Below are 16,550 nucleotides of genomic sequence, written 5' to 3' on the forward strand. Positions count from 1 at the left end.
ATATCAGAATTATCCGACTTTGGCAAACACCATTGCGAAGGCTTTAGATCTTCTGTAATATGGAATGATTGTCCAGCCTTTGATATTGGAGTTCATTCACGAATGTCTTCCTCACCAAGAAACCCAGTTCCTTCTACGGCCCTCTATTTTGCATTTAAGGATCAGTTGTAATATTTTATATCGACTTCCCCTTACATTTAAAATATTTTTCGATGTTTAACAGTCTTTAGTAGTTCTCTCTATCTTTATCTCTCTATTTAGGTTTTAAAAACTTCTAAATGACTAAAAGAAATATCATTTGGATAAATATCTCTTAAAATAAGGAGTATAGTTCCATCAAACTTAATAATAATACACGTTTACTTTTTTTCTTCTCTTAAACCTTTTTACCGAAACAACATCTTTCATTAATGACATCACTTGACTAATTACATTTTTATAAAATTGTATAACCTAACAAGAAGTTTATTGTGGTAAATGTTTCCCCTCTCTTCCCATTACTTTATCCCAACACTTCGTTAATTAAGTTAAGTTTTTTTAAGCTAAATATCTTGTTAATTAAACTACTTAAAAAATGTTAATTGGCTTCCAAGATGAAGGAGCTATAGTAAAAATTTGAAGTGGTAAAGGATTATTCTATCAATCAAGGATTTAATCACACTATTTCCCATTCACGATTTCTTATACTTGTCCCCAAATCTCCATGAACTCTTTCTATTTCCGCTCCTTTTTTTACCAATCTAACCATTAAAATCAGGGTACACGTAAACTCATCACCAATTACCATAAATACCCTCGTACATAGTACAAACTCATCACCGCCATAAAAGTAGTGTTTTCAAAATAGACCCTAAGAGATTGGTAAACTGATCACTCTGGCCTACCTGCACCCCGGATCAGGTATAGACCATAAAATCCCAGCAAACCGGCTAGTTTTTGGTAATTTCACAGAATAATCCAAATCCAGAATGTCTTAAATGCAACTGCAATTTATTGGTTTTTATTTGGGAATTTCACAAAATTCTATTGATAGGCTACCTCTAAAATCATGCGAAAAGAAAAATTTCTCTTCATTGCCCTTGTTTCTTCAACATGGATAGTGAACTGCTATTGATTACGTCTTGAGCCAACGCGGACAAAAAATAATGGTTATCAATAATTTCAAATTTCAATTGCGAAAGACTCTAAAAAAAATCGAATTGCCTTTTGTGGACTTGTGCGACGAAAGAGTGTCGCACCAGTTGTATGACTAAATGTCATACAACTGGTGAGTAGAAATTCTTATACCGTTTTTTGTTTAGTTGTTTCGCACTGGTTTTCGCGAATCATCCTGATCAAACAGAAAAAAATCAGCGTAATTAAGTTCTTTAAGTTAACTGTATAAGATGTTTCTTGTAGGCAAGGCATAATATTACTTTGTTGCTGTAGATTACCTTTTCTGATATTACATTTTGAGATTTAAATAAAATTGTTAAAGTCATATTGTGTACATATACTGAATATACTGAAAATGCGATAAACGCTTGTAGTCAACGCTGATCAGCTAGACTACAAAACACAACTATTTGGGTGTGCAGCTGAAGGTAGGATAAAGAAGTACTCTTTTAGTCTACCCAAGCTTTCGCAAATCTTTATTTGCATCATCAGGGTGTTACAATAAAGAAAATTAGTACAAATTACAGAATAAAAATTATTTTGTATCTTACACTAATTGAGGTTAGTTGTCATGATGTTTATAAAATGAAATAAAACAACTCATCTGAGTCCTACAAATAATGGCGAAAACTAACCAAAAAATGTAAAAAAATTGCTTTTAAAAAAGCACTCTAATTGTGGAATCTTTGTACAAGTCATTGAAAGATAAAGTACAGGAAACTGTACTTAAGCATTTTGATGCATTCTGCTGACAATAAATGCATTGCTGATTACTTTAAATTTTAAAATTTCCGCCAATGATGCCATAAAATGTAAAGCTTTGCACGTGTAAAAAATTAAGTTTCCTTCGACTTCAACGCACTAATTAGCACACTCAAGTTTTTAGCTTTTCCTATTTTTTAGACATTTTATATTTACTTCCTGTCCAAAATCGTCCATTATTTTCAAGATAGTCAAATAACGCCAAAACAGTAAGACTTAGACCGAATGTATGCTTAACAAATTATCTCGAGAATTCAATGAGAAATATAAAAATGCAATGAAAATCAAATAACGAAGTTGGGACTACTTCCGATATAAACAAAAAATAGCACATGTTGACAAATATTTTTCATTTTAAAGTTCACTATCGAAATCCTATGTAACTAAATTTTTAGATCTCAAAACCATTTAGATTGGCAGATACGTCTAATAGGCCACACCGTGAGATATATTAATATCTCAGTTAAATTTTAAAAGCAACTTGCTTAAAATAATTTATTTCTGAATTTATTAAATTATCACATAAACGAGAAGTATAACAGGTAAGAGGCAATCTTTCGCTTTAGAAACCAGGCAAAAATCCCGGTGATGAGTTTACCTATCTGCGGTGATGAGTTTACCAATCTCCAAGGATGCCGGTGATCAGTTTACTATATCTCCGAGGGTCTAATAATTTTATGGGGGGCTATATAGTGATGAGTTCGTACACGTCCAAATCACCCCAATAAAACAATTTTAGTTTACAGGAATCTCGAGCGTGAGCAGTCGAAACATTCTTCTATTTTCTTGTTCTTCACACCTTACCTGTGGGGCGTAGGCACAGATTATGAAATTATTATTTTAAAAACAAAAACTCTTTATCACACGGCTATGAATTAACAACTTTTACTAACTATAATTATTATTTTTAGAAGACAAGATGTCCTTTGCTGATAAAATATTTGGAATGCTCGAGTGCAATTACAAGAGAAATCCTGACGTAAGTTTTCAATGCCATTTTTTAAAAATAAAGTAGTAACAAAAAAAAACAAGATTTCCAATTTTGTTCTTTAGGTTTATTCAGTAAAGAAAGAAATTAATATACAACATATTAAAACCCGATTTTGTCAAATGTATTATTTATAATGTTACTTATTCTTCTTCTTCTTCATATAATAGTGTATATATTTACATGTGCTGGATTTATCTATTACAGCTTTTAATCTACTTTTCCCATGCTTTACAGTTGAAAAGTATGAAAAATATTTTATTAAACTCTCTGTTTTTGTAACTTCTTAAATTATAAAGTAGTTACATAATGGCTAATTACAAACTACATTAAAAAATGTAATTTATAATTTTTTTAGCTCGTTTATATTTTTTTCCCTTCTACTACAAACTGTATTCTCACCAAGAAATGATCAATATCATTAAGTGATCCGTGCTATTCATGCTCGTGACGTTAATGATATGTTAATGTTTTTAGTAATGATACATCTTTTATTTGTACCTAGGATATACAGTGTGGCGCACCGAAAACGAAACAGAGGCATTTACCTGGCAGATGATTCCTTTTTTGAAAAAAACGCTCGGACCCGTCGATTTTGTTTTCGAGGGGGACACAAAATTGGCATAAAATCACTTTAACATTGCAGCCCCCTTAAGCGGGGGTGGCATCATCCCTAAAATCTTAAGTGAAAAGGGGGGTCGAATGATCATTATTTGAAAGGTCTTTCAACTCCCTTTATAATGATGTAAAATTCATGTATTCAATTCAGTAGTTTTGGAGATTTATTGATTTATAGTTTAAAGTAGACTTTTAATAGGTACATCAAATTAGTTTGTACTTCTTTTAGAAGAAATTTGAGTAAAATCATTTTCTTGATAAGTAAATGCTTTTATTTACTACGCCCATGGTTTATTAATAATAAAAAATAGCAATTGAAGTGTCCTTTGTGACAAAAAAAGTTGTTTCTTCTGAAGAAAGATAAGTAGAGAATGCCACGTACTTATTTTAAATAGGAAATAGTACATTAGTTTGCGATTGATTGACCAATCTTTGTTGTTAAAATATCATTTATTGCTTTATGCATAAATTAACCATGGTATATTCCACGGCAGAAAGGGTTGAAATTATTGAAATATTTTTCGGAAATAATCAGTGCGCTAATAAAACAGCACAAATTTTTAATGAGCGACATGAGAACAATAATGTGCACCGAAAATATGTTCTAGAACTTGTAGCTAAATTTCGGGAAACTGGATCAGTCGCCAATAAAAAACGTAATATTGAAAATCCTATAAGGAACGAAGCAACAGAAGTGGGGGTTTTAGAGCAAGTTATTGTGGATCCTACAGTAAGTACCCGCAAATTGCAAACTTCGTGTAGTGTTAGTCGACGTACTATCCAACGGATTCTAAAGGCCCATAATTTTCATCCGTATAAAATTCACCTTGTACAAGAACTTAATGAAGACGATTTTGATAAGCGATTAGAATTTTGTGAAGTTATGAGTGAACGAATTACAAACGATGAACAATTTTTATTTAACATTTGCTTTTCCGACGAATGTTCCTTTTTTTTAAATGGCGAAGTAAATCGTCATAATTGTCGATACTGGTCGGGACTCTAATCCCAGAATTTACCATGAGGTACACACACACAGCAGCCACAAAAATTAAATGTTTGGGCTGGCATTTTTGGCGATCATTTGGTTGGTCCTTTTTTCTTACCTGGAAATTTGACTGGTGAAATGTATTTGGAATTACTGCAAAATGCCATAGATCCTGCGCTAACAGATATAATTGAAAATCAGAATGATGGTCGATACGTTGAGAATATGTTGATGTTCCAACAGGATGGTGCCCCACCACATTACGCATTAAGAGTTCGGCATTATTTAGATCAGACCTTTCCAGGTCAATGGATTGGTAGAAGAGGTGCCGTTGAATGGCCCTCAAGATCGCCAGATTTATCACCTTTGGATTTCTTTTTGTGGGGTTACTTAAAAATCAAAATCTATGCTACTCAGCCAACATCCTTAGAAGATTTACGACAAAGAATTGTGAATGAGTGCCATCAAATTACTCCTCAAATATTGCAAAATGTCCGGCAACGTTTTCAGCAAAATCTTTATTATTGCATGGAAAGTAATGGTGGTCATTTTCAACATTTACTTCGGCTGACAGGTCAGTTCATTCTTTATTTTTTAACAACTTTGCTGCTATGTATTGATCTCCTCTTACGATGATGTATTTAAACTTTAAATCAATAAATCTCCAAAACTACTGAATTGAAGTACATGAATTTTACATCATTGTAAAGGGAGTTGAAAGACCATTTAAATGATGGATCATTCGACCCCCCCTTTCCATTTAAGATTTTAGGGATGGTGCACCCCCCGCTTAGGGGGCTGCAAATGTTAATGTGATTTTATGCCAATTTTGTTTCCCCCTCGATAACAAAATCGACGGGTCCAAGCGTTTTTTTTAAAAGGAATCATCCTGCCAGTAAATGCATCTGTTTCGTTTTCGGTGCGCCCACCCTGTATATTTTTTATTTCGTATAATAATAGTGTTTTTTTTTATTTCAGGACTTTATCTTCTTGTAAGACCACAAATAAGAAAAATATAACGTCGTGTGTTTCCAATCATTGAAAATCAAATAATATTTTTTAATTATACGTTAAAACATTTTTTCTTTTGTTTTATTTTTACCTTACATATTATATTATTATTTCTACCTACAAGAGACCCCCTACAAAAGTGGTCGAGAAGTAAAAATATTGCTGGTATATATATATATATATATATATATATATATATATATATATATATATATATATATATATATATATATATATATATATTGTCATACTTTTTCTTTTCCCAACCAAAGAAATATAAATAAAATATCCATCGGAATAAAATTTTAAGAAATCATTATAAACAAAAATGTATATATTAATTTAAGATAAGATTTAGTGTAGATAAGAATAGAACGACCTGTTTCCGTTGCAAACAAAATTATCAAAAAACCTTTGTTTAGAATTAGAAGACATTTTACCTGTAAGTTAATCTTTCATTGTTTGTATAGTCGAGTATTAAATGACCATATTTTAATCTTTTGAAATATGTATAAATGATGTATTGAAAAAAAAACCAATTTTAAAGTAAGCTATTTAGTTTTCTCTGAACCGAAATTAGGCTTTTCCAAAATCATGGTAAACACAATTTAAGCTTTTTGATTGGACGGTCGTTTTTAAAATGGGAATTTGGTGAGTCGATCATGAGAGAGGAGAAGTTAGTCATATTTTGGTCATCGAAAGGAAACAGTCGTGTGTCTCAAGATAGGGTGTAGTTCGTGAGTTTGGATAACCGGCGTAACGAAAAGAAGTGAATAGTTTGAAGAAGGAGATAATAAGTAGATTAAAAGAGGTCCTTGTATCTACGTGGGCATTTTATAAAGGATATGTGAAAGTATTCTTACGGCATCAAGTTGACAAAAGGAGGTCCTAGTGTCATAAATAAGTAGCGGAGTTTGGAGAAGTGAATCAGGTGTTTTTGTGTAGTCTGAAGGAGGTTTGCAGAGACGTAAAGAAGGAGCCGAGGTGACAAAGAGGGGAGACCACATCTTTGAGGAGACTGGACTTTTCTGGGTATGTTCCAACATACAACTCAAGAAGAAAATAAACTGTAAGTGTTTGTACAATTGAATTTTATATCTGTGAAGGATCGTTTCGACATCATGGTCATTAGCATTAAAATTTAAGAACTGAAGTTTTGTTAGGCTAATCAAAAGTTTAAAGTTTTGTGGTTTTCTTTTTTTCAAGTAAAGAAAATTTTAAGTAAAATTGGTTTTTTCGCGTAATATAAATGTATGTAGCTTTATAATCTTATTATCATAGTAATTTTGATTTATTTTCTTGTATGCTGATTGATAAGATAACGACAGAATTTAATAATTGTTTTTTTTTGTTCATATAAAATAAAGAAACGTAAATCTTTGTAATATAATATATTTGTATCATTGTCCTTTTTTCTATCTAGTTGTCTTTTCTATCCCGATAAAAGACAACTAGAAAATCTTTGAATCCATCGAACACAGGTAATATAAGAATTATTTTACTTTTGATAACAAATAAGTTATAATTCTTTTTTTTATTGGCTCAATAAACTAAGTTTGAACTCAAATAACAATCATAACAATATATATATATATATATATATATATATATATATATATATATATATATATATATATATATATATATAGGAATTATCAGGTAGTGGTCTCTAATAATAACCTTTGCGTTTTCTAAAATTCAACATTTTGCTATTTAATTAATATCTTCCTCAGGAGTACACTGTAAAACAATTATAACATTACAAAAAAATGACGTACCAATAGATCTAAAAACACAATAAAAACTGACATTAAAGTACGTAAAATATTGCATGTTTAAGATTAAACTATTAAAGCACGTTCGTACAATAAGAAGATAAAACAAGAAAAATTACTTCAAATGTAAAAAACAACAATAAAATAAACGTTAGAAGAATAAAATTTCTTTGATCAATTGTTATTAAGGTGATGATTAAAATGGTATAAAAACCAATGACAATATTTTAACATTGGATTGGTACCAAGCACCGACAGCATCAGGCAGGTATATAAATTACTATTCAAATCATACCACACGTCAAAAATATAATATCGTATTGGGTATGGAAAACAGGATAATGTCCATTGTTGATGACAACCTTTTACAAAAAAAATCTGGGCATATTATACAAAATTTTTCGTAACAACGTCTACTCGTATCCTAAACAAATAAAAAAAAAACTGATTTACAGCAGTAATTTCTATGATGGGCGCCGTCCATGATTCTAACAACAAATTAATTAAATATAAAAAAACTCCTCTTGATTAATGGTCTTACTCATTCTGTCATATCCATGTTCAAAGATGTTCCTAATATTAATAGGATAGGGAATTGGGTATATAGAAGTAATGTTATTTATAAAATACCGTGTCTAGGATGTCAAAAAAGCTACATTGGCCAAACATCTCAGTGACTAAAACAACGCATCAAACAACATAAAAGTGATTGCTGCTTTGGAAAAAATTCTTGTGCGGTAGTTGAGCACTATGAAAACACCGGTCATTTGCTAGACTACAAGGCGCGTATTTTGGCACAGACTGATCTACAAAAGTAGATTATTTCTGGAGATGTATCACATTGACAAAAATAAAAACACTTTAAATTATAAAAGGGATACTTGACAGTTAAGTAACATATTTTATATTGTAATATATTAAACCAAATTTATAAATATTCAGAATAGCCGACACTCATCTCTTTCTTTTATTCGAATTTTTTACATTTAGAGTAATTTTACTTGTTTTATCTTATTACTGTAACGAAGGTGCTTAAGACAATTTAATCTTAACATGCAATATTTTACATACTTTTATGTCAGTTTTTATTTGTAAAATCTTTTCATTTTTGTGTTTTTAAGTGTGTTTTTTTTTGTGTGTCAAGTATTTTTAAATATATCTGTACGTCATTTATAATAATTATAATATTGTTTTACAGTGTAATTCTGAGGAATATAGTAAATAATGTATATATATATATATATATATATATATATATATATATAAATATATATAAATATATAACTGTTTTGGATGGGTTGGAGTCAATAAAAGGGGCTATTTTAGTCCACTCCTTCAGAATTCTGACTGTAGATTGCCCATAATCGTTCGGATGTCATCGAAAAAAACCCATATTTTTCTACAAAGAATAAGAAAAAAGAAGTACTTGTGACTCGTTTGGAACAAATATATAATTGTTTTGGATGGATCGGAGTCAATAAAAGCCCTTTTATTGACTCCAACCCATCCAAAACAGTTATATATTTGTTCCCAACGAGTCACAAGTACTTCTTTTTTCTTATTCTTGTAGAAATATATATATATATATATATATATATATATATATATATATATATATATATATATATATATATATATATATATATATCGAGAAAAGGAGTACGACCGTCAATCCAATATAAACTAAGGTACACTCGAAGAGTGGTGGGTTTATCGGTCAAAGTGGAGAAATAAAAGACAAAGACGATGGCTACTTCATCTATTTATTGAAGACGTTTCGCTTTCTGCTCAGAAAGCATCATCAGTTCATCTAAAAAGAACAATATGAAACCAAACATCCATAGAGAAGTTATAACCAATGTGTGTTACCTTACAAAGACATGTAGCAGTCAGTGATGTAAAAAAATATGAAAAAAGCTTACAAAGCTGGACATTCAGAGTTAACGTTGTATATAACAATTAATTGAAACTAGGTAAAGTTTGCAATTTGACAAAATTAGCACAGCAAAAGAACATGTGATAAAAATACTGTATATATAAAAAAATTTTATAAAAACTTAGTAAAAAACATTAAGGTTTATTTTAAAGTGTAAAGAACTAGAAAGATCATTAGATTGCACTTCCAACAAATTTATTTAAAATTATATTTTAATTTTAACTTTAGGTAACATTATAAGTTATTAAAGATTAATAGTAATAAAGAAAAAAAAAAATGAAGTTACCAGTCTTTAGCTTTACTGAGGCTCGTTGGTAAATGAATTTAAAAGTTTTGACACCCACGCACAACAACGTGAGTAGAAGTGGCCTTGAAGTCACAATGACATAAAAAGCAAGGCAAGCTACCAACCTCTATGTATAAGGCGGTATATTCAAAGAGTGTGATAAATTTGGTTGACAACTTGTCGTTAAAAAACCAAAGCAGTGAAAGGAAAAGGTGGTTAAGATCACCATTTAACCCTACAGTGATTGATCTGTCAACAAAGAACAAAGCAAGAGAAGTCAATCCAATATATCATATATTGTAATATTATGACGTCACTAGTTAGCCAGCTAACAGGTGAAGATTAATAAAAATTTCCACAGTCCAAAGGTTCAAATATTAAGGACCATAATGAAAAGGATTCTATGAATCAGATTCAATTTAAAGTTTTATCAAACAAGTTCATCAAAAAGAACAATTACTTCATTATGTAAAAGTGTTATTGACAAATAGTAATAAAAAATGAGTTGATAAATCTTAATTAAAGAAGGAATAATTTATTTATATTTATTTTTATTTTTATTTAAATTTATTATAAGAAAATGTGATAAAGAAAACCCCAAAATGGGACAAAATTTAAGTAAACAACATATCAAAGCCTAATTCTGTAAAATTAATGCATGATAAATTTGGCTCAAATTACTAATGTCCGTTCTCTTATTAAGAGTATTAGGATGTTTTAATATTGCACACATTTCTAAAAAACTGTCTTTTAACGAGATTGCGTTCAGTGCCAAGAATTTTAACTTCATTAAAGTTTACTTCATGCTTAGTGTTAATGGCATGTTGGGCAAGAGCACAAGTATGCTTAGATAAATTGATATCACTGCGGTGTGTCGTAAGACGCCCTCTCAGTGATCTCCCAGTCTGACCGATGTAACATGAGTCACACTCAGCACAAGGTATATGATATATTACATTCACTTGTTCCAGAAGGGACAGAGGTGTTTTAGTTTTAGAGAACAAATTCCTGACAGTCTTAGCATTCTTAATAGCAATTTTAACAGGTACGTTATTATGTTTGTACAGTTATAACGAGTTTCTTCTCAGTAACTTGAGGAAAAATAAGGTAAAGAGGAGTAATGGGTAGTTGGATTCCCAAGTACAGTATTAGGCAGAACAGTGTTATTAATTGAATTATTTGATATCATTCTAAGTTGGTCACCATTGGGTATATCATTTAAAGAAGAACCATAGCTTTGAGCGAAAAGGTATTTATTAATAAGGGAGGATGGATAGGAATTCTCAACCAGAATATTTTTAAGTAATTGAAAGGATTCCCTTCGATTAATCGGATGTATCAGTCTATTTAGCCTGCAGCTTAAAGCTTTAATAAGGTTTAATTTGTATTTTAAAGGGATAAAAAGAATGGTAGTTGAGAAACCTATTAGAGGCCATTGGTTTCCTGTACCAACTTGTAGTAAGGGTGTTATCTCCCATTCTAATGACACGCATGTCTAAGAAGGGAATACTATTTGTGTTGGAGTCCTCAAGTTCAACAGTGAACTGTAAATGAGGATCAAACTCATTGAATAAAGACAAGGTGGCCTGAATCTTGTCTGGAGGTAAGGCTAGTAATAAGTCAATCAACATACCGTTTAATAAAAGGGATTTCGAAATCTAAAAGACCCAGACGGTCAGATACTAAATCATCCAGTACATAATTAACTAGGATGGGAGAGATTGAGGAACCCATAGGTGTCCCAAAAATTTGAAGGTAATATTTGTCGTTGAAGACCAAAAAATTAGTGTCAAATGTTAATTGTAAAAGTTCTGCAAAAACATCCCAGGATACAGGACAGTTTGGTTGGATGGAGTTCCAGTGATTTCTTAGGGAGGTAATAACGCTCGAAAGAGGTAAATTAGTGAAAAGAGATACCACATCAAAACTCACTAAAATGTAGCCTTGTGGAAGTTCAAAATTATTAATAAATTCACTAAAGTGAAAAGAATCAACAATATTAAAGTTGTTATTATAATTATAAGATTTAGATAAGATGTCAGTTAAAAATTTTGCAATATTAGTATTTGGTGAATTAATGGAGGAAACAATTGGCCTCATGCTCAATGTGGGCTTATGTATTTTAGGTAGACAATAAAATCTGGGAGCATATCCATCATAATTATGTAAAAATTTTGCAAGTGGTTGATCTATGATCTTAATATTTTTTAAGTGTGTAATGAATTTATTTATTTTATTTGTAAATTTAGAGCAAGGGTTGGTAGAGAGAGGTTGATAGTATCTATCATCATCTAACAACGATTGGCTGAGATTAAGATATTGATCTCTATCCATGAGGACAGTAGCATTCCCTTTATCACTAGTAAGGACGAGAAGATTAGGGTGAGTTTTTAAAAACGATACCGTCTCCCTGTAAATCTTATCTAACTCCGATATGGGTTGTCTAGGGCGATTAGAAAAGTTCAACAGAATATTATTGGAAGAAGACCTAAGAGATAAAAGGTCAGAATTGTCAGCATGTGACAAAATATTTTCCACATCTGCTAAAATTCTACTAACAGAATAATCTCTGAAAGTTGGCTGTAAGCCAAATTTGGGGCCCCATTTACAGTTCACTGTTGAACTTGAGGACTCCAACACAAATAGTATTCCCTTCTTAGACATGCGTGTCATTAGAATGGGAGATAACACCCTTACTACAAGTTGGTACAGGAAACCAATGGCCTCTAATAGGTTTCTCAACTACCATTCTTGTCATCCCTTTAAATACAAATTAAACCTTATTAAAGCTTTAAGCTGCAGGCTAAATAGACTGATACATCCGATTAATCGAAGGGAATCCTTTCAATTACTTAAAAATATTCTGGTTGAGAATTCCTATCCATCCTCCCTTATTAATAAATACCTTTTCGCTCAAAGCTATGGTTCTTCTTTAAATGATATACCCAATGGTGACCAACTTAGAATGATATCAAATAATTCAATTAATACACTGTTCTGCCTAATACTGTACTTGGGAATCCAACTACCCATTACTCCTCTTTACCTTATTTTCCTCAAGTTACTGAGAAACTCGTTAAACTGTACAAACATAATAACGTACCTGTTAAAATTGCTATTAAGAATGCTAAGACTGTCAGGAATTTGTTCTCTAAAACTAAAACACCTCTGTCCCTTCTGGAACAAGTGAATGTAATATATCATATACCTTGTGCTGAGTGTGACTCATGTTACATCGGTCAGACTGGGAGATCACTGAGAGGGCGTCTTACGACACACCGCAGTGATATCAATTTATCTAAGCATACTTGTGCTCTTGCCCAACATGCCATTAACACTAAGCATGAAGTAAACTTTAATGAAGTTAAAATTCTTGGCACTGAACGCAATCTCGTTAAAAGACAGTTTTTAGAAATGTGTGCAATATTAAAACATCCTAATACTCTTAATAAGAGAACGGACATTAGTAATTTGAGCCAAATTTATCATGCATTAATTTTACAGAATTAGGCTTGATATGTTGTTTACTTAAATTTTGTCCCATTTTGGGGTTTTCTTTATCACATTTTCTTATAATAAATTTAAATAAAAATAAAAATAAATATAAATAAATTATTCCTTCTTTAATTAAGATTTATCAACTCATTTTTTATTACTATTTGTCAATAACACTTTTACATAATGAAGTAATTGTTCTTTTTGATGAACTTGTTTGATAAAACTTTAAATTGAATCTGATTCATAGAATCCTTTTCATTATGGTCCTTAATATTTGAACCTTTGGACTGTGGAAATTTTTATTAATCTTCACCTGTTAGCTGGCTAACTAGTGACGTCATAATATTACAATATATGATATATTGGATTGACTTCTCTTGCTTTGTTCTTTGTTGACAGATCAATCACTGTAGGGTTAAATGGTGATCTTAACCACCTTTTCCTTTCACTGCTTGGTTTTTTAACGACAAGTTGTCAACCAAATTTATCACACTCTTTGAATATACCGCCTTATACATAGAGGTTGGTAGCTTGCCTTGCTTTTTATGTCATTGTGACTTCAAGGCCACTTCTACTCACGTTGTTGTGCGTGGGTGTCAAAACTTTTAAATTCATTTACCAACGAGCCTCAGTAAGCTAAAGACTGGTAACTTCATTTTTTTTTTCTTTATTACTATTAATCTTTAATAACTTATAATGTTACCTAAAGTTAAAATTAAAATATAATTTTAAATAAATTTGTTGGAAGTGCAATCTAATGATCTTTCTAGTTCTTTACACTTTAAAATAAACCTTAATGTTTTTTACTAAGTTTTTATAAAATTTTTTTTATATATACATGTATTTTTATCACATGTTCTTTTGCTGTGCTAATTTTGTCAAATTGCAAACTTTACCTAGTTTCAATTAATTGTTATATACAACGTTAACTCTGAATGTCCAGCTTTGTAAGCTTTTTCATATTTTTTACATCACTGACTGCTACATGTCTTTGTAAGGTAACACACTTTGGTTATAACTTCTCTATGGATGTTTGGTTTCATATTGTTCTTTTTAGATGAACTGATGATGCTTTCTGAGCAGAAAGCGAAACGTCTTCAATAAATAGATGAAGTAGCCATCGTCTTTGTCTTTTATTTCTCCACTTTGACCGATAAACCCACCACTCTTCGAGTGTACCTTAGTTTATATATATATATATATATATATATATATATATATATATATATATATAAATGTATATATAAATATATATAAATATATATATATATATATATATATATATATATATATATATATATATATATATACGAGCATATATAAATGTATATATGAGCAATATTTTTACTTTTCGACCACTTTTGTAAGAGGAGGCTCCGCGGTTTTTTACGAAATTTTAGTATATTATTGTATATTCTATATCCTAATCTATATCCATATTACATCCATATTACCCTATATTTAAAGAGCCATATCTCTGAGCTCAGTAGACCGATTTAAACTCACAAGTTCTCATTTCTTTTGTTATATCAACTGTTGATGAAATAATTTAAAAAATAGCAAAAGATTTATTCTATGGACCAAGAAGAACGAAAAAAAAAGCTTACAACATTTTAGGAGTTTTAATTAATTGTCAAAATTTAACTAAACAAGGCAAACAATTGTAGAAACCAATTAATTAAATTATTTTTAAATAATTTTCAAACGAGCATTGGCAAATTAAAATCCACCTAGATGATTCAAAGATAGCAGCTTTTAAAAAATGGCCAGTTTCTAAAAAACCGTTTTTTTTGTCATTTTTAAACTGATAGTATTTTTGTCACAATGTGAAGACAACTGACATGAACAAACTTATGTGACAGATAAAATGTAGAATATTTATTTGTTTGCCAACAAAATATGTATGAATAAAAAAAACCTATATATATATATATATATATATATATATATATATATATATATATATATATATATATATATATATATATATATTCAACCGTTTCCATCTCTCTCTGTTGTCCCATTATCCATCGTTTAGGCGTCTCTTACTAATGACGTCGTCTACTTCGTTCCTCCAGGATTTTGGGGGTCGTCCTCTTTTCTTCCTTACGTTCCGTACCGGTACTCCCATGCATTCGTATTTTCTTTTCTATGTAGTCAAGGCTTTCTCTAAGTATATTTTGAATAGGGTTGGAGATGTGAAACAACCCTGCAGGAGCCCTTTTGTTGTGGTAAAGTCTCCTATGATTCTTGTTCCCATTTTAATGGACACTTTATTTTCTTTATACAGAGCTTTTGTAGCTTCTATGAGTCCCGTCTGTATTTTTAATTTGTACATTGCCTCCCACAGTTCTGACCTTGGTACAGAGTCATACGCCTTTCTCAGGTCCACAAATACCAAATGTATATCTTTATTTTTTGCTTTTTTCTTATAACTGTAATTGGTTACATTGCTCCTGTAGTGATCCTTTCCCAAGTTAATATGCTCCTTTTCTTGACTGCACCATACTGGAGACGACCAATTATACTATATTATACTATTATTATACTATTTAAATATATATATATATTTAGATATATATATATATATATATATATATATATATTAAATATATATATATATATATATATATATATATATATATATATATATATATATATATATATATATATATATATATATAATGGTAGACGTTTCCTATGCAATTCAGCAGTATAATATTCATATGGGAGGTCCTGATTTAATGGATAGAAATATCGCTAACTATAGGCCAAAACTGCGTAACACTAAATGGTGGTGGCAAATTTTTGTTTACCCTTTGTCTGCTTCAATCTCTAACGCATGGATTTTGTATAGAATTCAATACCACAGTAAACTTCAATCTAATGTTGATGAGTTTGTTGAAAGTATGCGTCCATTGAATTAATTAGAGTTTACAAGAAACATTCTGACAACATATCTACTACTCATCCCTCGACAACCAAAACCTGATAAGACAAAGGAACATTATTATGTCGGTTCTGCATTACCCAATTTCCTTAAAATAAAACAGATGCATAATTTTTAAAACAAATCTTTTCATGGAAGAATATATCTTCTTCTTCAAGTGCTGTCTCCCGATCGGAGGTTGGAGATCATCATCACTATCTTTACTCTATCTACTGCTGCTCTGAAGAGTTCTATAGAACTGCATTTAAACCAGTCCCTTAAATTTTTTAACCATGACACTCTCCTTCTTCCTATACTCCTTCCTCCTCTTATCTTTCCCTGTATTATCAGCCTTAGCAGTTCATATCGCTGTCCTCTCATTACGTGTCCCAGATATTGTAACTTTCTTAATTTGATTGTGTTTTCGTATTCTTTGCCCATTTCTCGCAATACTTCCGCGTTAGTTTTCTTCTGGGTCCATGCTATTCTAAGCATCCTCCTGTAACACCACATTTCAAAGGACTTTACCTTATTTATGTGTTCTTGCTTTAATGTCCAGATTTCAAGTCCATATTGCAGTATCGAAAACACGTAGCATTTCAGT

The 16,550-nt window shown here is 30.7% G+C and overlaps 1 long non-coding RNA gene across 1 annotated transcript; it reads left to right on the forward strand.

Moving 5' to 3' along the window:
• The first annotated feature begins 2,828 nt into the window (after positions 1-2,828).
• Positions 2,829-5,592, forward strand: LOC140431751 (uncharacterized). The gene is made up of 2 exons (XR_011949720.1): positions 2,829-2,896; positions 5,490-5,592. It is a non-coding gene; the product is annotated as an uncharacterized lncRNA (long non-coding RNA).
• The last annotated feature ends 10,958 nt before the right edge of the window (positions 5,593-16,550 follow it).

Source organism: Diabrotica undecimpunctata, unplaced genomic scaffold, assembly GCF_040954645.1.
Source record: "Diabrotica undecimpunctata isolate CICGRU unplaced genomic scaffold, icDiaUnde3 ctg00001872.1, whole genome shotgun sequence".
Lineage (NCBI taxonomy): Eukaryota > Metazoa > Arthropoda > Insecta > Coleoptera > Chrysomelidae > Diabrotica > Diabrotica undecimpunctata.